General features: G+C 41.3%; 1 long non-coding RNA gene across 2 annotated transcripts; it reads left to right on the plus strand.

Annotated features, from left to right (window-relative positions):
• The first annotated feature begins 1,001 nt into the window (after window positions 1-1,001).
• LOC118247684 (uncharacterized) lies at window positions 1,002-19,068 on the plus strand. 2 transcript variants are annotated; one of them, XR_004778521.2, is made up of 5 exons: window positions 1,002-1,171; window positions 1,282-1,443; window positions 2,056-2,142; window positions 18,221-18,343; window positions 18,799-19,068. It is a non-coding gene; the product is annotated as an uncharacterized LOC118247684 (long non-coding RNA). The 2 variants fall into 2 exon arrangements; XR_004778520.2 differs by lacking the exon at window positions 1,282-1,443 and having other exon boundaries at window positions 1,004-1,218.
• The last annotated feature ends 2,878 nt before the right edge of the window (window positions 19,069-21,946 follow it).

A 21,946-nucleotide genomic window follows, 5' to 3' on the forward strand; every position in this document is an offset into this window, starting at 1 on the left:
TATGCTTTCCAGACGAAGCCCTGGCAGAAAACCTTCCTGTCTCAATTACTCTCATACTTGTGTGCACACTGAGTCACATGCTTACAACATGAGTTGCTCATCGCTTCTGTTTTAAGCCCAGACCTGCAAAGTGTACCACACAAGCTGATCCCTCTGCCTGGTTGGAGCCCCAGGGAGCCAGCTTGGGTGCTGTGCCAGTCCTGGGGCTTTTTTTTTTTTTTCCTGGGGAGCAGGATCAGAGGCTCAGTACAGCATTTAAAGCTTTACTTATTTTCACAGTCAGCAATTGCCAAGCCAATAATCTGTTTGTTTCTTTATCAAGCAGACTAATAAACGTTGCTGCGTTGCTAAATCTGTCTAAAGGGGAGAAATGGCCTTTAGTCTTATTCAACATCTTATGATTATATCAGCCTGTCTTAACCCAGCCAAGTATATTTACATGAAATAATGGAATGAGTTTTGCAAAGTTCTTTCCCCCTTTTTTTATTGTAAGTGACTGTCTAGCCAAGTTCATTTCCTCTCCTGTCTGAGCTCCTCTCTGAAATATATTATCCCACTTATTAAAAGCCAATAGCACTGTGCTTTGCTTTTCTTCCACCCTCTCAGAAGAAGGGGCATGCAGGGGATGCTTGGATTAAGTGAGTGGGGCACCCCAGAGCTGGGATTCCTTATGAATGAGCTCACATCCTCTCTCTGTATGATAAGAGGAATGCCGTTTGCATCCCAGAGCTGACTGCATAAACATATACACACTGGATGGGCGAGCATTTAGCCTGAGCATAAACTGCAATTTCCAAACAAAGATCTGACTGACAAGGGATCATCTGCCATCCCTCTGTACAGTCAAACCACAGGGACTGCTCGGTAGCAGTCTGGTCGGTCCCGGTGAAATCCATCCCTGCTATGAGGGGGAGGGGGAGGAAGGGAGAAGGGGAGGGAAAGATGACAGATCCCTGTTTGCATTCTTCAGAGAGAGCAGCTGCAATTGTCTTACTACAGTATGTCAACATGAAATGATGACAAATCAGGCGGGGATGTACTAGCAGTTGAAAACAGTAAGGAGGAAAGCAAAGTAGAGGCAAGTTAGGAAGAATGAACTATACCTAAAACTCCGGCAGCCTATGCCATCCTGGTGGAAAATGACTTTGACAATATAATAGGGCTGAAGACTGTAGGTATACCTGGACATGGCTGAAGGACCGTATGCAAAGTTTTCAGGTTGGTTTAAATCTGCCTTTAAAATTCTTCGTCTTTTTTTTTGTTTGTTGTTTTTTGTTTTAGCAAATTCCATAGGAACCTTTCAAAAGTTGATCTGAGAGTACTTGGAAAAGCTAGTCCGTCATCTTTTCCTGTGCATGGGACACAGCTGGGATCACCACAGATCCAGCTGAGCACCCAGCACTCCCACACAGCCTGTGATGCCAGGCTCTGACCTTTGCACAGGTAAGGAAACTTTCCCTGGCCTCCCTGTATATCTGTACGCAGTCTCTAGAATGAAGAAAAAAGAAAAGGGATTTCCTACTCTTGGCCTCCTTTTTTTTTTTTTTTTTTTTTTGTATTAAAACTGTTATTGTTTGATAGCAAAAGGAGAACTAGCAGGAGAAAGGCTTCAACTGCCTGCTTGCCGCCTCCTTTCTATCTAACAGAAGTCCTTGAAATGGGATGCAATGAATGTTTCCTTTATTAAAAACCGAGCCTTCTCCAGCCCACACAGTTTCACAACACTTGATAGAATGCACATTTTTCCAGTGTCTTTTTTTAACAATGTCCAACAATAGAAAAAGTCAGTAATGGGGCCATATTCAGCATTAGTGTAATTGGGAGCAGCTCTCTCTGATCTCAATAGGAGGTGCGCTCACTTTCACCAGAACCAGATTTGCTCACTCATGGACACCTCATGTTAAGGATAGTCATTGATCTCTGCTGAGAGCAGCTTATAAACTTCCCCAGACTTGCAAGTCTATTGGTTTAGCACTAGTCTGCAAAATAAAGAAGGAAAAAGGCAGCAAATGCAGGCTTTTAAACTAAAAGCTGGCTTTATTCTCCTCCACCCAGGCTGTGCTACCTCTCTGCCTGCTGCAGCTGGCTGGCACCTCTGAGGAAGCTGCCACGTCACACCTCGCTGGAGTCGGGGAGAGCGTGGTGGGTTTGCTCTGGAGGGTGGAGGGTGCATGAAAATATTTTCTGTGGTTTCAGTTTGCATGTCTGCATGGAAAACTCTAGTGAAATGTAATAGGTATGAAACCAGGAGGGTCCACAGAAATATGTGTGGAGAGATTTCAAGGAAACCAGTGCAAAAACCCCAAAACCTTTTCAGAGGAAGGAATATTCCCAATAAACTTTCAAAATCTGTAATATTTTTTCTATTAAATTCCATGGGAGTTTTCCATAGGGCTGATTCCAACCTCCCCTCTTTCAGGCTCCAAGGCTTACACTTTAATGAGCTGAAAGAGCTTTGCTCTGTGTTCACTTACATTGCATCTGTCATCAGTGGCGTTTCTGTAGCTGCGCTGAGACAGTTCTGTGCTTGCACCACTGTTCTGAGGTAGCGTGAGGTCCCCGCTCATGGAGGAGTATCTGAGTGAAAGAGATGCCTTTCACCTAATTTAGTCTTTAAAACCTCAAGTAATATGACAAACGTATCCTGCAAGAGCATATCCTTCCTGTTGGGTTTGCTTCCGGACACACAGAGCCTTGATGTAACAGCATGCACCCGTTTTGCCATTCCATCCCTGATACCCACAGCCACCTCTTCCCGGAGATTATAGAACCACCAGTGCCATGGATAGAGAGGGAGCCCCATCCTGACCTGCAGCTTGGTGCCAGGGCTCCTCTGGCCTGAGTAGCCTAGTACAGCTGCTCTGTCTGAGGGGGTTGTGTTGATGCCCCTGAAATCAAAGCAATACCACATTTATCATTAGCTATCCCTTTCTAAAAGGTTCAACGAATCTGATTTCTTTCTTTGAATGTCTTGAATATTGTTCCCATATCGCTCATTCACAGACAAAAATGCTGGGATGCCAGGTATTACAAAGCACATGAGACCAAAGGTTAGCATGAAGTCCCCTGACTAGAGATGGGACAGGTCTGCAGGGCTATGAGAGAGTATGGAGCAGGCTCTTGGTGGCACACAGGCACTTGTAGGGCTGGGACTGCCCAGAATTGGTGTGTAGCTCTTCCTACCTGTTGCACGTGACCTCATGATGCTAAAACATTGCATGACATGAGATTTTCCTCCAAGAGAGGGATTTAAGGTGTGATGAGGTGGTGGTGAAGATCAGAACTTGTTTCTCGCACATCCTCTCCTTGTGAAATTTTGCTGCGGTTTTCCCACTGGTGGGGAAATTCCCCTACCACTAATATTAGCCTCTCAACCTTTTTGACAAGTAATAGCAGAAAGCCATTGTCCATACTCTGTGCCTTTCTGTATGAAATTTTTATTTCTTCCCCAACCAGATAGCTTAATTGTATTTCTTTTTATTCCTCCTTTATTCATAGTATCAATTGATACAGACTTCTCAGGCTGTTTTCCTGTGAATCTAGTGTGAATGTAGATTTATTCTTCCTCATGTAGTCTTAAACTTGAAGGCTGCAGTTCCATGCTGTGTTATGGCTCCTTTCTACTGCTCTCACTGTTTGAAGGGAAGAGGATTGGGGGGGATCTTTAGCAAAATATATCTCCCTGGCCTGGATGAGACACAAGCACAAATGTGCTTGGCAGCTCAGCAGAAGGATTGGAAGAGGGGTAAGTTCAGGAAGGCAGGCAGGGTGGAATGATCATGTAGATCTCATCTCAAAACACTCTACAAAGGAGCAGGGTCAGCATTGTCTTCAAAAGTTCAAGACTCCTTAGTTTGACCTAATGTTCTACCTGCTTGGCTGTCACAAACTGTGTTAATACAAAGGTTATTCTATGCATCTCAGCTCCCAAGACTGTTCCTTTATTTTACTCTGAAGATTAGGCTGATGATTTAATGTAAAAATACACAAGGCAAAAGACAAAATCCACACACCCCAGCCGCTCTCCCCCCACCCTCCACCCCACTATGTGCCCTAATTCTCAAACTTTCTTCCTCCATGTGATTTAATTCTAGCCTTGGGAATCTCCATTCTTTGCTGTGTAGGCCCCAGGATCACAAGGGCAAGTCATGGTAGTTCTGCTGTAAATTCATTCTGCACGCATGGTAAATTGTTCCAGGGAGCGTGCAGGCAGAGAACAACTACACTGTGGATGTGCAGTAGCTTGTTAAGGGCCAGGACATTTTCCATCTCCAGGTGAGCCTTCCTTGGCAATGAACAAGAGAAGGGGCAACATGGCCATGAAGACGAGAGACCAAGCAGAACAGAAGTCTCAGACAACCTGCAAAGTATGTACTTGAGACAGTCCCATCAAACTGAGTGTAGGAACACTGTGGTGTCACCCGCTCTTGATGTCTGGGAATTAAAGCACAGGTGCACTAAATGACTTGATCAGACACAGAAAGCCTACCAAGGACCCAGAAGCTGCACTTGTTTCAGAAGTCTCTGTCCAGTGCTTTACCGTAAGACCAAAATCTTACGGTACCAATGTTTTTCTCAGAACAGTTTTCCCAGGGTCTCATATTTAGTGCTACTAACTTTTACCGTAATTAAATTGGTTTAAAGGTAATAATTTTTATTCTGAAAGTTTGATGGCAGCAGAGGGGAAGCCCTGCACATATGTAGGTGAAGGGAAGAAATGAGAATGTCTAACCAGAGGATGAGCAGAATAGGTGTTACATTTGCAATAGTTTCAGTTTTGCTTAATAATGTTAACTCCCTTTGATGCGCATTTCAGTTGCAAGCAATGAGTGCATCAGTGCCTTTTACTTTCAGTTTGAATCACAAGAAATTTTAATCTGCTTGCAGTCTAACAAGGCACTTACCCACTTTATACCACAGCCTTGTGAACAAGCTCCTAATATCTAATGATACCCAATTATTCTCCTCTTTCCCAAATGGGGGTATGGAATATTATTGTCAAAATCCATGCATATTTCTAATGCTTTATATTTGATGTTTGTAGAACAGCAGAAGTCACAAAATAAATTTGAAATTGGAGAGGTGCATGGTGGATCATAATGCATTTAACACATAATAACAAAAGTAGAGTAAATGTGTGGATGTTTCTATGAGGCAGTATTGTATTTACAGCAGCAGTTGATAATTTATGAAGAGGAATTACCCTTCCTTCCCTATTGGTAGATCTGGTGGAATAAAAATGTGATGATAATGGTAACAATGATGATGATGATGATAATGTTGATTATAATAATAATAATAAATGATTTTTTAAATTAGTCTGCTTGCTGCTAAGCTATTGTCCCCTTGTTAGTGCTTTTTTAGAAACCTGCAATGAGTAGGACAAGTTACTGGAAAGCTATTGAAAGATTTCAAGGATGCTTTAAACAGGAATTTGTGTTTCTCCCAGAGTTTACAAATCTTTTCATGTGCTGTCCTTTCACTAAATAAGTCCCACTGGAGCTGTCTGAACAAGCCACATGAGCCAGGCCCATTTATATAAATAAAGCTGTGCAAGGTAGGAGAATACATATGCAGGTAGGTAGTTCTTTTTCTTGCTCTCTTCTTCAGGATCCTTAATATTACAGACTATCAGATTTGTTTCTTTTTGGTTTGTTTTACTTTGGTGAATTCTGGTGTTGCACCAAAACCTGAAACCTCTGAGCTGTAAGCAGTCAATACCGAATGAGAAAATCTCACTCACTGCTTTCCTTCTGATGGGGCATGCTCTGGGGCTTGACTTGGTCTATTACAGTACAGTGCTTTAGTGAGGTACTTGGTGTACCACAGGTTGTCCTGACAGCCACAAGTAAGAGGACCCCAGAAGGCTGAAGCGAGTGACTCGTGCTGCTTTCTAGTCAGCAGGAGAGCTCAGAGAAAAAACTCAAGTTTCCTTCATCTCATTATGAAAGGCCAGTATCAAAAAGAAGGGTGGTCACACGGCAGTCGCCAATCTTCATGTGTCTGAGTGGAGATGCAAAGAAATTTATCTTTCTAATTACATGTATATCTTTGGAAAAGTTACTTAATGTCCTTGTGACCTAGTTTCCTCATCTGTGAAATGAAAGAAGAATAAATACTATCCTTTGTGAGACACACTGTCAGTGAATCACCGTTCCAGTTTTCCTTTCCAGACCTCTCAACCAATCTCTCTTTTCCTGCCCATCCAGTTCTAGAGTTTCCTTCAAGACTTGATGTCTCAATCCTAAATCAATACTGATTCACAACTCTCCTTTTCCCCCTCCATTATATCCAGAGCTCTTGCACAGATAAAACCCCAACTTAGTCAGGTGGCGAAGAGATAAGCCAGTGAAAGCAAGGTCTTATCTGCTAACAGCACTTAAAACTACTGTTCAGTGGCTGATCAGGAGTTTCCACATGAACAGAGAGTAGGCATCTTACCTCTGGCTGCCCCTAGATGCTCACAGCACTTTTATGCCACATTTCCACATGGTGAGATCTCTTCTGGTCACCTGTGGTACCTTCCTGTTCCTGTGAGACATCACAGCAGCACAAGGGGATAGTGCCAGCATGAATGGGGAAGGGCTGAAAGGAAAAGTTAACTGTACTCTTACAGGATGGAGAAGATAAGTTTCTGATCAAGGCTACTTTTTAATTCTTTCAAAGTTCCAAAAACCTTAATCAGCAGCGACAACAAAATCTGCACTCAGTTTCCAGTTTCTATAGTATCTGTGATAACCTGATTATTTTATTTTTCTCACTTGAAGATGCTTCTCTGCACCTTCTCTAGAGGAAGCACTGTCACTTGTCTTTTTCTGGACCAGGATTCTGGTGCTTTGTGTCTCCATTTGGTCCATACTGAAGGCAATTTACCTGACATGCTGAGGTGGGTCCATCACCTTTGAGAAGAGCAGAAGTGGGGCCTCCTGGTCTTCTTCTTTCCTTCATTCTTCCTAGGAGGCTGTGGCATTGCTTTTAAAAAGAGTAATGTAAGTGAAAAAATGTGTGTGGAAAGAATGTGCTTCAAAAAGAGAAAAGCAGAAGAGCTTCTCATTTTTCTTGAATGAATAGCAAAAATACCTTGTTTCTTCAAAAGGACACCATTCCAACCAAAAAATCTCACAATCTTTGTGTACTCTGTAGTACAAACACCAAGACATTTGGGAGAAAGTATTTCTTTTTTTTTTTTTCCTAGTTCAATAGTGCTACATGATGGAGTTAACTTCGTTGAGTTTTGCATGGCCTTCTTTCTAATCATCAGCCCTTTGAGAAATGTGGAGGAGGGGCCAGTCCCTTCTCAGCAGTTATGGGAAATGAAGACCGATTAAATCATAGGCTTTGCCCTGTCAGTAAAAATGTAAAAATGTCAAACATGAAAAAAAGTATTTCCATATTGGGTGATGTGTTTTTTTATCCATTTTTTTTTCTCAGCTACAATTGCTCTAGCAGTATAAGAACGCAGCACAAGGTTTAGATTAGTCAAGCACATTTTTGCACTATGTATATAATAACAAAAAAAACCAGACCTGCCAACCCACCCCCAGGCCTTGAATTTTTGGTAGATTTTCTAGTAAAGTTCCCTTTAGTGTCCTTAGGGGAGTCTTCAAGGGTGGACCAATGAAGACATGCCTCTTGTTCCATTTGCATTTGTACATCTTGAGCTCCATTGCAGTATCCTCTGTCTGAAATTCATTCTATCAGTGTTCCACTCAGCGTGAGTAAGGACAGCCCCAATTACCCCTGCCCTGGAGCAGTTCAGCTCCCCTCTGTCACGGCAGCTTTTCTTGCTGGTGGGACGCCACATTAGCAACCTGATCCCACCATCCTCCCGCACAGCCTAAGGAGCCATGCCTCTAGCTGCAGAGGGGACTGATTCTGATCCCCTTAATGCATTACTCATTGACTTTGTTGGCCTCAAATGTCTGAGTAAGACCCTGAACATGGCATGACAATGTCTCTCCTATATTTATCCTCCAAAAAATAAGAAGTCAGCTCTTAAATAAATGTGGAGAGAAGTCCGTAGGGCAGTGGAAAACATGGATGATGCACCTCCTGGATGATGCACCTACAGAGTCAGCCCAACCTATAATAGGCTTTTGAGGTCGGTAGTAGAAATTTACCTCTGGAGGGAGTGGTTTCATTGCATTGACCATAGAAGGTAGCTAAAAATCCATTTTGGATGCATTACTTAGATTTTAGCTAAGGACAGGAGAGATGAATCTTGCACATATAAAATATATAATATAAAACATATACATTATTTAATACATAATACGTAATATATTATATAATATATAATGTAATATATAATATGTATTATACATTTTATAATATATAATGTGTATGTGTATAATGTATAATATATAATATAAAATGTATAATGTATAATATATAATATATAATATATCAAATAGGAAATAGGAAAGAATTGGAAAATAGGAAATAGAAAGTAGAAAATATATTTAAGTGACTTTATAAGCACAAGGATGGCAGATTCTGGAGTGGGAGGAGGGGTGAGAGTTTGCTGGGTTGAAGAGGCTTTGACCAGCTAGAAGAGCATTTTCCATATGTCAGACCAGAGGCTGCCAGCTTTGCTAATGCTGAATGATATCTTTCCCCATGATTAGTCCCATTGATTTTATCAGCTCTGCTCACAGAGAGCTAGACCATACCGTGGTGCTTCAGCCCCAGGAAAGGAGCCACACACTGTTGAGCTACCGCTGGGACAGACCTGTCTCCTTGCTGCTTTGGGAAGGGAGCAAACCATGATGGGTCTGTAGCTGGCACAGCACGTGCTTCCTGCTGCCAGATGCCTTGGGAAAGGAAATGAGGGATCCATCGAGTTCTCCTTCTTCCCACTTGGGCTAAGGAAAGGGCATAGGCGGCAGAGGCTATTATTCTCCTGTGTGTGAGAAGCAAGACACAGGACACGCAATGGCCCCTTACTTCTTGCATTGGCATGCTGGCCATGATCTGGCCCAAAGTGAGGTGCTACTCTGCATGAAAAAGGGGCAGAGCCTGGCTCTCAGTGACCAGAAGGCTTTACATGGCCCAGAGCATGAGGTCAGTACAAGCTCCTTGAAGAAAGGTGTAGCAACAATGCATCCCGTGCATTTACTGGTGAACACAAAAGCCATTGGGGGGAAGGGGGGGCGGGGGGAGAGAGCGGGGGGGTAGAGAAGCCGAAAAGGAAAAGAAAAAGGCATGTGTTTATTCTCAGGGCAGAAAGAGTGTATGTGCCATCGAGCACCCACTGAAAGGCAAATAATTGGTTTGTCACAATGCACCATTCGCTGGGGGTTTCAGATCTACTATGATATTATGGCTGACGGCTCAGAGACCTTTTCTTGACTACCAATGTAATTGGTATGGCTGGATGCTTTTGACTGAGTTTTAGGAGCTCCTGATAAATCTGCTGAATGATTTTGCAGGACCTTGTGCAGGCAAAGTCCCCATATAACTCACTGACCTGCCCCTCTGGCTTGCTTGTCATGCAATTTACAATAACTAGCACTGTCCTTGTAACTCTAAGGTAAGAAGTGAAAACCCTTTCTTTTTCCCCTAATTGTTCTACTGGTTTTACAGTTACCAAGCTGTAAAGCACCTCATCACTCTTGTTAATTCTTTCTTCCTTTTGAGCTGCCAGTTAGTAATCAATTATTACCCTTGTCATTCATGCTGCAGCACAGCAGCTGGTCACAAGAAGCCTCTGTTTCATTGGGCTGGAGCCAATCAAGTCCCTCCAGCTGTCCCTTGCTGCTCTGAATCATAATGTACAGTACTTGTTGCTTTACAAGTTCCTTTACCAGACTGCTTTTTTTTTTTAAAAAAAAAAAAAAAAAAAAAAGAAAAAGAAAACGAAATAAAGTTTTAGCTCCCAGTTCTACCCTCACAGTACATCTGGCTGCTAGATGTTGAAGTAAACTCCCTAATGCTGCATTTTTATGAGGGGTGGGGGGAATACTCTATGTTAACACAACAGATATTTTTGTCATATTTTCCATTTTATGAGATGACTGCATTGATATAAAGACTGCTGACAGATCAAAGGATTCACTGGTAAAATGATATGAAAGGCAGAGACATTAGCATCCATCAAGGTCCTGTTAGGATTTGCAGAACAGGGGTTCTGGGCCTCCCAAGTAAAACCTAGCAGGAAGGTCTGCGAGCCTGCATAGCAAATGAAAAGAAAACAAGAGAGGGCACACAGAATATTGGAGGAGGTAGTGACCCACAAAATGGTAGCAATTCGAGCTGCAAGGCACTCTGATTGAATTGCAGCAGAGGCAAACACTCTCAGGCTTGCTGTTCTTGTTATGGAGCAATACACAGTTCAGCATCGTACTCTGAGCCATCAGCTAGCCTTTCAGATGACTTTAATTCAAAGGGGGAAACAACGGTACCATCACTTTCCTGGTTGTCTTTGTTCCCAGTTCCCACTGATTGACTAAAGGCTGCTGAGATAAGAAATCTTGCAAAAATACCCAGCCAACATGTCAAATATCAAGGGAGAAGTGGCTGGCTTTGGAGAATCGATACTATCATCCTGTAGCATACGTTCCTCTCTGTCTAATTTAATCAAAAGGAAGAAACAGATTTCACAACTCCACCACTGATGTGGGTATTTTCATTGGCTTCAGTGGAGCAAGTCACAGGAATAGAAGTTTGGGAAACATCTTTTCCAGCAACTTCTTTTGCTCTCTGATGTGCCCCAAGCAATCAATTTCATGGGAGTATTAAGTGACAAATTAAAGCATGGTCTAACCCCCACCAATTGCATCCTGTTGCTACAAGAATTTCGCCCCTCCTGCACCCTCCCCCCCCCCATTATTTAGGAACCCAGTTAGTGTTAACTATACAACAGCCATCAATGATATTATCTAAAAGTGTCTAGTTTTTATTGGTGTTGCAGCTCATACCAATAGTATCATCTCTGATAAACTGAGCACAAAAAAACTTTTACAAGAGCACTGCACACATCATACAGTGCATATTTGCTGTGGTGCTGGTAATAGCCAAAGAGGACATTATTAGCTATAGCTGTTGACAAGTCAAAAGGGATGAAATGCAGTCACGCATGTTGCATGTGAGAAGACCTACTGCTTTCATTTGTCAGTTTTTTGTGGCCAAGTGCATGGATGGTGATGGTGCTCCAGTGTCCTTTTTACTGATGTACTAGTCTCAGAAGAGCTAAAATCATGTGATATAGTGCTGTGCAGAAGAATCCCGCAACTTAAGTCAGCATGGGTGTCAGGCCTGGTACAGACCATACACCTTACCCTCCTCTTCAGTTTTATTGGCTCTGCTCAGAGGACTGGATTTCTTTGATATGAAGGTTGTGTGAGCCCAGGCCGAGCACTGCACTGTAGAAGGTAGATTGCTTTGGATATCCTGACCGCCTTGCAGGCTGGTTTGATTATCCCCATATGGCCTAGTATAGTGCTGTGTAGATGGCCCTTTTGAAAGGCAGTGTGTTTTGTCATTGTGCACTTCAGGGACAGAATTAATTTTTGGTAAAGGGCCAGCACCAGGTTATGCTCTGCTGATGTCTTCCTTGTTTGTGATCTGTACTTTGCTTGGGCACGGAGGTCTGCTGATGTGTGGTGCTGTTTAGCTGGCTTGAAGCTGTGAGGCCTACTGACTTTCAAGGAAAAGAGGAGTTCAAGTGGAGTGAGTAGTCCCCTTCAAACAACAAAGTTTTCAAAGGAAGGACAATTTCTGACGTATGAAATGATCTCATGAAGAGGTCCCAAAAGGCCTGGTAGAAAAGAGAGATTTGCAGAACTGTCACATAAACTCTTCACAAAGAGCTAAATTCCCCCCAAATGAGTGTCCTTTTCCATGCAAAAGGTTGAGAGTCTGGAGCCGTTGAAATCCTCTAGGCACAGAGCTCACACAGATTTTCACTGACAATCGATTCCAAGGGTCTTCCAAGATTCCTGGCCTCCCAAAATCTTCTCTGAGGATGTGCTAATAGAATTAGTCTTCAAAATCTGTGAGAAATACAATGTGATGAGAGAAAGTGGGAGAGCTGCGTGGTTCTGACTTTCCATTATTGTCTTAGAAGAACTACTGATAGGACTCCTTGACATCCATCATTGGAGACATGCCAAATTGTCACTATGTATTTGATTTTTCTCTTACCTATCAAACAACAACAACAAAAAAGTAGTGAAACAGAGCAATTGCAAAAATATATTTTGGAGTTACACACACGTTGAAAGATAAAATGTAAGCATTTATTTCTGTATTTGATGTCTTGAAATTACAAAAACAAAACTCCTTTTAAAGAAGAAAAATTAGTTGTTGTTCCAGTACAGAAGAGGTTTGATCTTATTAAAACATTTCTTTTAATTCTGTGTGGGTTTTGGCATGGCAACGTTGTCAAAACTGGCAAGTTTCAGTGGAAAATTTAAATTTTGATGAAATGACACCTTTTGAGATAAAAATATGTTGCTGGAAATTTTTTTGCTAGCTCTGCTCAGAAACTAGGTCTTTGCTTCTGGCTTTTCTACAGACATCTTGAAAACTTGTAGGAAGACACAAATTTTGCCTATGATAAAAGGTAAAAATGTGGTAAAATATGGAAAAGGTAAAAATGTTCTCATAGGAGGTCCATCACCTTGCATCATATTTATCATTCTCCTATTGCTGTGTGCTTGTGCACATATGCATTTGTTTAATGGCTATTTTAACTGATCAGTCATGGTGAATTTCATCTTTCTATGAAGCATAAACTTTTTGTAATGCAATGTAAAAAGTATTATGTAATTATAATATAATATGGTGTGATGTAATATAACATGAGCTAGCTGTGTAGGCTCCTCCAACAGAGAGAAACATGGGTTTCTTGAGAATTCTAGTGTTCTGATCTGTCTTATATTTCCTTGTTCTGAATGAAAAGTTATCTCCATCATTCAGCTCATCTGAAACTATACATCTCTGGTTGTAGTTTGACACTGCAATGAACCTTGCTTTAAAAACTTGCAATATCAGACCACAAATGCTACATCCACAGAACACCAAGATAAGCATTGTGTCATCTCACCTTGTCAGTTCAAATACATTAGAAGTTGTTAAGAGCTTGTTCTTGTACAAGCAGGGTCTATACCAGATCAGGTACTGTGTGTTGCTGCTCTCTAGCTTTATGCTATACCACAGATGTGTGATGAAACTGGGCTCAGACTTGCCTTTAGATCAAGACTAAAGGCAAGAGGCTTCTTAAAGCAGTGATCACATCAGCAACAGCAATAATAAAACTGATAGTAGATTTTACTATTTTTGGAATTAACTCTGCAATTATAAATGCATAGTTCAACTTTTACTCTTTGTGTGAAACTTACTTTGCTGGTACCAGGCATATATCACTGGTACAACTACCTCAAGAGAAAGTTCGTGAAACACTCCCGAAAACACATTTCCACATGCAGACCACATGGAGAGTTTTCTTCTTTTCAGTGTTTTTCATACAACAATGCTTTCTGATTTCTTCAACTAATATCCACACTTTTTTTTCCTAAATCTCAATTTCCAGTAACTTTGACCTCCCTTCTCTTCCCCCAGAATCAGAAATTTGTGGTTAATAGCTTCCTGAATACACAAGCTGCATCATAATGCCTTGCAAATTAAAGAGAATATCCCACCAAAATAAAAGGTTAAACTTAATAAAAATGCAAAACAAACTGCAGCATAGATCAACATCCAGATGTGAGGTACTGGACGGAATGCTCCTTGTCTTCATTGGACTTCATACTGTGGAAATCTGAGTGCTGAAGGGTGATCATGGGAAAAGTGCTACTGGTTTTTCTCGTCATAATAAGCTAGTGTTTTCAATATAGTCTGGTCGCTCATTTACTTTATAGCTACAGTTTTCTATTCAGTTTGATCAGCCACTTGGAATTCCCAAGTGTCAGCTGCACAGTTTAAAAACTGCTTTCCAAAGGATAATTATGCAGACCTATTTTTAGAATCTTAAGTACCTGCTTTTAGAAGCAGAAGTGTGGATTTAGGCACCCATCTTAAAAATGTAGCTCACAGCAGAGCACTACCATCCAGACTCCAAACCTGGGCACTAAACTAGAAGTTTGACAGTGTGCATTTGTCATGAGTCAGTGTCTGTCCATGGCTTGCTTATTGCCAAAGTGACAAGTGTTTACACCCCTCCATAAGAAAATGCCTCCATGGGAAATAACACAAGGTAATACTAACCCTCCAAGTGATGTTGGTGATTCTGTGTGAAAACTACCCATTACCTTCAATTTTCAGTCTTGCTTTGTGCTGTAGCCACCCAAGGGTTTGTCTTGCTTAGTAGACAAACTGTTGGGAAATTATATTAGTATTAACTAGAAGTCCTTTGGGTTTACCAGATCTTCATGCATTAGTTGGGAAATCTAGAAGGCACAGAGTGAAACCCATTGAAGAAAACTTATATCTGGGATTTGATTAAGAGTTTTGAATCATTTTGTGACTCTTAGAAGAAAACAAGATGCTAATTTCAGGACATACCTGGCCTCGGTTCATAACCTTCATGTTGTCTTCTAGGGTTTTCTGAGATTTGAGTGACCCATTTTCACTGGGCACTGTCTTCAGAGTGAGTTTTCATTGAGACTTTTCTCAACTGTAGAAATCTATAGAAACCTATAGGTCATTCATCCAGAGCCATATCGTGTCTTTAAGGCTATCTTTAACAATTAAGTTTTAGGTCTGTCCCTGGAGACAAGTGAATCTCCCTGAAGCTAGCTACAGCTTTTCAGTACCTTACTTGATTCACATGTGAATCTTTTCCCCATACTCACCCATCCCGCTAAGACTGCTTTTACCAACTCTGTGGTCACTTGGCAAAAAAAGCAGAATGTATCCTCCTCCCTCTTCATGGGCTTCTATCATCTCACGGTCCTTATCGCGTGCCTTCCTTTGAAAATTCTTTGGAGCTTGCATAGTTTTCTTGCTGTTTACATTTTCAGGACTATTATAATAATTCATAATTCTTCTATGGTGAGTTGTGTTCAATATCCATAACATTATTTCCAGAGAGATAAAGCATGTCCTATCGATTTTATACATGGTATATTTGGTTGTCATTTTCATTTTTTTAACTGCTTTTGCTCCTTGATCTTCCCTCCCTTTGGGTGTATCATTATACGTGTCTCCTGCCATCATGGCAGGTACAACTAATCACTAAAAGGCAAGATAGTGCATGCTTCTTTCAGATGCATTTTCTGAGATTTATAGAGGAAGCCTTGATTTCGTCAGTCCTAGGAGCATTCTTAACAATAATGTTCCATTTAAAGGCATCCTCATCATAAAACTGGTCACACTATTGGGCTCTCTGTGTCTGTTTTTCATCTGTAAGATCTTTGGGGCAGGGACAGGTTCATGCCATGGTTAGCATGAAGGTTCACAGCCTTGCCTGTAACATATCTTTAAATTATTCTGTTCTGGTACCCAACAGGTCAGGCAGGTCAGTGAGTGACCTTGATACAACTGCTGCTTTCAGTGGGACACTTTCTTTGTTCTTCCAGACCATAAGCCCTCTCCAGATATTTGTACATGTTGACCACATTGTTCTCAGATGAAAGATTTGGGGCTTCATAGATTTATCCTATGGCTAAGAGAATTTTATTTCATGCACAGTAGTTTCTGGTGCAAGATGTGAGAGCCTCCATGTAAGAGTCTTGCAGCAGGTGAAACATGTAAGAACAAATGAATTTTTTCTTCCCTTCCAGAATGGAAATCTTTCTTTCTCTCTCCAAACATGTCTTGATATTTTAGCCTAATAGCTCAAATTATTAATAATAACCCATCAGAGATTTTAATTTGAAAATCAAACATATACTCATTAGACCTCAATAGAAAAATTCTCTGATAGAATCCTTGTTTCCCTTGGAGGGCATTTATCTCAACTCAGAAAACATGTACAAGTCTTGTTCTCCAAACCATAACTGACACTCAGGTGACAGCTATAACTAGAAGATTTTTAATTTAATTCTTTTGCATCTTGTATTTGTTCAATATGATGCCAACTGAAGATATGGTTAAACCATCAGTGCAACAGTAGTTCTATTTCTGCGCTGGTAGAAGCCTGGTGGGATTCTTGCCACTGTGGCAGATTTCTGGTTCCCTACTGGAAGAGTTTGCAAAGTGCACAAATTCTCACGCTGCCTTGTTGTTTCAAGTCTGATGTTGCCTTGGTGGGTTTTTCCTACGGCATCCCCTAATTCGAACACTGTAAAACCAGATGTTTCCTTTTATGTTGCTACTGATCACAGGAAAAGAGAGAGAAAAAAAAAAAAAAACAATGTGCAAAAAATTTGGCAAGTGACAGCTTGAGTGCAGAATTTTGCAATGCTGAGCCTGTGAGCCTCATATTAAACCAGTTCCAAAACAGGATGTTGCAGTGCATGTCTAATATCCCTTTTCTACCACACCCCAGAACAATTTCTTTTGCTATCTGAGCTATGAATTGCATTAAAAAGCAGCAATCAAATTGCGGAGAGAAAGACTGTATCCACTTCAACAAGCAGCAGGCATATGTTTCATTCATTTCTTTGTAAGAGATGGACAGAAAGGTGTTCCACTTTGAACAGGGTGTGCAGCAAAGGCCCCCTACCCCCACCACTGCCCTGACAGTTGTGTCACTGCAGTGACAGAAGCAATCATACTGTTTGTTAGTCATACCTAAAACTAGCAGACTCATATAGCGGATTTAGCCTTTGTTAATTGCTGGCCCTATCATCTAAATACAGCCAGGATAAACATCAGATCTTAATCTTGTCAGTCAGATGGCAATTCATGCCATCCTTGATGAGGAGCATTTGCTCCCCATGAGGGGATATACCATAGCTTGTTCTGCAACAAACTCAAACAGTCTCAATTTCAGGATATAGTTATCAGCAAAGTTTTGAGGGGTTTATTAACATTGTCTCTTGATCTGTGGGATGCCACAATTTATGTAGCTTGGGGAAAAGCACTTAAAAAACACACCATAGTTTGCACTTTTTCTAACAACAGGCTGCTATTTATTATTGGCAGAAACAGAGCACAGGCTTTAGAATTTAAGCAAAAAAGACCTTTGGCAATGAGGAAATGAGCCTAGACATTTTTCATGAATGGGGCAGAGCTGCTTAACTCTGACTGGCTTGTTTTCTTTTCTTCCTATTCACATCACTCAAGTCCCACCTTCCTGCCTTAAAAGGCATCTCGTTCCCTGGCAGCAAGACAAGTATCTGTTTGATGTCAGCACCCTTTTATTTGCTTAAAAGCATCTTTTTTTCAAGCCAGTAAATTGAAAATGACTACCGCGTCGAGAACTAGCCAATTTCCAGCACTCTCTGCAGAACTGGTCTGCTTTCACGTTTGAGAGATATCATTAATTTTCTAATGAATAATGAGATCAGAGAGCTTGCATGCTGTATTATGTGTAGGAAAATGCTTATGTAAATCAGTATGGCTGTGGTAGCTTCCCAGGGGAACTTTAAAGCTTATCATATCATTAAATCTGATAACAATTCATTTTTTTTTAAAGTAATGCAAGAAAAAATAAAGGTCTATTCACCACCTATTTGTAATAATATGTTTATAATATGAAAGAAAAGATGTCTACTAGATCATATATGAGAAAATGCTACCCCAAATTCCTTAGGCTTTGCATGCTGCACCCTGTATCGAGGGAAAAATCAGCCCATATATTTACATAGTTTAACCTTGTGAAATACATTGAATGCAATGAAAACATTGTCATAGCCCAATGTTAGCATTTGATATGGATTTCACTTTTCCAGGCTCCCTGCAGCTGATACCAAAGCTCTTCTATCACTTCAATTCCAGTGACCTTAGGGATACCTTTCTCTTATTCTCCTTCTTCCTTCCCATGTTAAACGATGATCCTGATGAAATTTAAGGAAAACGTCCAGCTTCCCTTTAACATGATTTTAGCCTCTTAGTGACAGAGATGCTTTTGATTTGTATCCAAGCTGAAAATATTAGGACAACTTTTTTTTTCAGAGGAACCGAGATCATCTCCATGGATTTTAGTCCTCATGTTTACCACGTAGAAAACTTTTAATTGATCTTCCTGTTTCCTTCCTCCTCTGCTTGTGCTGAGCATAAACAGCATTTATTTTGCCAGTACAATTAACTCTGCAAGTTGCAGTATATATTTTGTAGTTCTTTCTCCTCTCAATCTTACAGCATTTTGCAAAAATTAGTTTTTGCTTCATAGGCATGCAAAAATGGATTTAAAAGGAAGTGCTCTCCATTAACCCAACCTGATGAGACATATCCTCTTGGTTCACATGGTGGAAGATTACAGTGATGTACACCATCCACCCATGAGAAGTACCAGGTGAGCAGCACTGAGTGTCAGGGAAGCACATGTAGGTATGTGTGCGCTGACAGAAGATTCCTCTTTTAACACTAGACTGTGCCCCGTTCCATGTTAAATATTAAGTACATGTTTTTGCACATTTGTCAGAAAGTGGAGAAGAATGCATCTGTTCCTTAGGGATGATGAACTGAAATTGGCCCTGATTCAGGAAAAAAAAAAAAAAAGAAAGAAAAAAAAAACACACCAGAAAAACCACATCTATTCAGCACAGCACTTAAACTGAGACATAAGTGCCAGCCTGAATAGGGACAGAGTTAAGCCTCTGTTTAAATGCTTTCCTGAACAGGGGTCATTAGCACTAGCTCTCTCACTGAACAATGGATTATTACTAATGGAAGCAGCTAGCATTCAGATAGGCATCCAAACTTTTTGGCGCTTTCTTTAACTTAACTATTTTTTGCTGCTACTTGCAGGCCAGTTGGCTGCTGCACACTTACAGATCTGAAGAAGAGAAAGCTCCCAGCAACCTGCCAAGTGTGCCATTCAACTCTGAAGTGCTGGTTTGGAGGGCAATGGCTTGAGGTGGTGAATTGAAAGCGGTGTGAGGCAGGTGCAGAATCCCTTTGAACTCAAGAAGTAAAGAAGACCTTTTTCTATCAAAAACTTGGTCAACTCATTATCAAGTACCAATACTGAGAAAAATTACCAAACAACACAAATAAATATATTGGCAGATTTCAGAAGTCTGTTTTTTTGGTTTTTGTTTTTTTTTCCCAGTCTTATCAGAAAACTGCATTGGTTTTTTTCTGCAATTAGCAAAAATATTTGAATGTCACTTGTCAAACTGTGAATAAAATGGATTTATGTATAAAAATATCCAGTTTTACAAAGCATGTGGATTCACTCAAAGCTCTTTTCAAATACTTTTACCCTCCTCAGTATATAATTTCAGATGTATCCTTCATACACGGATCATCTACAGATATTTTAGTGAAGTAATTTTCAGCTGTATTTGATATATGAACTCTTTTGCTTTCCAATTTTTTATCTCAGGTAATGCAGTAGCAGAAGCAAAATTGATTACCAACTGCACATATTGAATATGTGCTTATTTAGCTCAGCATACAGCAAGGTTATTTCCTCCAGAAGTCCTTGCATAGCTCATGAACCTCTGTGTATTGCACACAGGTTTCATTATTTGATCTAAACCTAGCTGTCCTGGGAGACTGTGAACTTCAAGAAGGAAGGAGATGACAGTCAGGACAGTGCCAGGCAGGCTCATAAAAGCCTCAGGTACAGCTCTGCATCTAACACAGAGAATGGTGGGACATGGCAATGTATCCAAAAATGTGCATAGGTCATAGGTGAGTTGGATAGGTCACTTTGGTCAGTCTGGAGCCGTGTTACTGAGCTGTGACAAGATTAGAACTGAAATGTAGCGAGGCAGCATCACCTCTGCACCTAACAGTGCTCCTCCAATCATCTTTTGTTTGCATCTTATCCAGAAGGAACAGGACAAATTATGCAGTTGGTCTTTTCTTTTCCTGAAATGGCTCTTTTTGGAACAGATTTCTGGGCATGTGAAGAGGAGTAAGCTGTTTGCCGCATGGATTTACCAAAGGTGAATTGTGTTCAACCTAACAGAAAACCTTCTACCATAAAATGTCTAGGTTGTGGGTGAGAGAAAACCAGTGTATGTCATCAACCTCAGCTTTAGCAAGGCTTTGAACACTGTCTCCCACAGTATTCTACAGTATCCAAATTAGGATGTTATGATCAGGATGGGCAAAAATCTGACTGAATGATAGAGCTCTCAGGGTAGTGTTTAATGGGTGTTACTCTACCTGAAGGTGAAAGCAGACTCCATGGGTATCTATATCTGTAGGTCCAGTCCTGTTTAATGACTTAATCAATGACAATGGAAGGGTGGTGGAGTGTTTAAAAGTTTTCAGATGGCATCAAACTGGGGGATCAGTATATAAGCTGTTGGTAAGGGTGGCCATTCAGAGAGACCAAGGCAGGCTGTGGAATACACCAAGGTTTACAAAATGCAAAAAGGACAAATGCAAAATCTTGCACCTGGGAACGAATAACCTCTGGCAACAGTAAAGGACAGGAAATGGCTGGCCAGGGAGCAGCTCTGATAAAAATGGCCTGCATGTCTTGGTAAGTGGCAAGCTGAACATGAGCCAGCAGTATACCCTGGCAACAAAATAGGCCCACTATCCTGGGCAGTATTAGCAGAATTACTAGTAGATTGAGGGAAGTGATTATTCTCCTCTAGTCAATGCTTGTTAGACCATGTCAAGCGTGCAGCACTCAGAAGTGGACCTCCAGTACAACTAAGACATTGACAAAGTGGAGAGAGTTCAGCAGGCTGACACCAAACTGATCGGGAGGGTGGAATGTGTATTCTGTGTGAAGATGCAGAGGGAATGGAGATTGTTCAGCCTAGAGAAGAGAAGGCTTTGGTTATTGAGAAGATGTAGCCAGCTTCTTCACAGTGGTCTGTGGCAGGAGAAAAAAGAGACAACTGACATAAATTGAAACGAGAGGTTCTCATAGATATAAAGAAAAGCTTTTTCACAGTGAGGTCAATCAAAAGTTGGAAAGGTTCCCCAGAGAAGGCTGTACAATTTCACTCAACCTGTGGAGTTTTTCAAGACCCTGACAGGGGTATACTGGAAAGAGTCCAGCAGAGGGCCACTAAGATGATCAAGGAACTGGAGTACCTCTGCTGTGAGGAGAGGCTGAGCAAGTTGGGACAGCCTGGAGAAGAGGAGGCTCAGGGAAGATCTTATCAATGAGATTTAATACCTGAAGGGAGGGTATGAAGAAGATGGAACCAGCTTATTTTCAGTGGTGCCCAGTGCCAGGACAAGAGTCAATGGGCACAAACTAGAACACAAGAGGTTCTGTCTAAACATTAGGAAGCACTTCTTTACCGTGTGGGTGATAGAGCACTGGCACAGGTTGCCAAGAGAAGTTGAGGTGTCTCCCTCCTTGGAGATCTTCAAAAGCCACCTGGACATGGTCCTGGGCAACATGCTCTAGATGTCCCACCTTGAGCCAGAAGGCTGGACCAGATAGCCTCCAGAGGTCCCTTCCAACCTCAACCATTCTGTGATTCAGTGACCTGACTGGATAAAGACTTGAACAACGTGGTCTGATCTCATTTTCAAACCAGCTGATCCTTCTTTGAGCAGGAGATCATATTAGATGACCTCTAGGCCCCTTCCAAAACTCACTTTCCCTGTGACACTTTCCTATGATCCATCTCCTCACCACCTGGACTCATAGTGCTCATAGTTTTCTTCTGCTTTTTTTTTTTTTTTTCTTTTCCTTTCACAATCCCACATTCCTCTCTCAGACCTCAGAGTTGTCTTTCACTAAGGATGACTTCAGAACCCAGAACTGCAGGATAGGGAAAGGAGGAGAAAAGTGAGAGAGGCAATCACTGCAGAAACATGCTGGCAAACAGTGAGGGTAACAATCCAGAACTTCTTGAGAAGCTCCAAGCAGACACAGGATCCCCTCAAACTGGGAGACCTGTGCTGATGAGTGCATAAAGCACTTTTGTTCACCTTGGAAGAGTGGTGGATGGAGCATGACTGCTGATGA

This window comes from Cygnus atratus, chromosome 1 (genome assembly GCF_013377495.2).
Source record: "Cygnus atratus isolate AKBS03 ecotype Queensland, Australia chromosome 1, CAtr_DNAZoo_HiC_assembly, whole genome shotgun sequence".
Taxonomy (NCBI): Eukaryota; Metazoa; Chordata; class Aves; order Anseriformes; family Anatidae; genus Cygnus; species Cygnus atratus.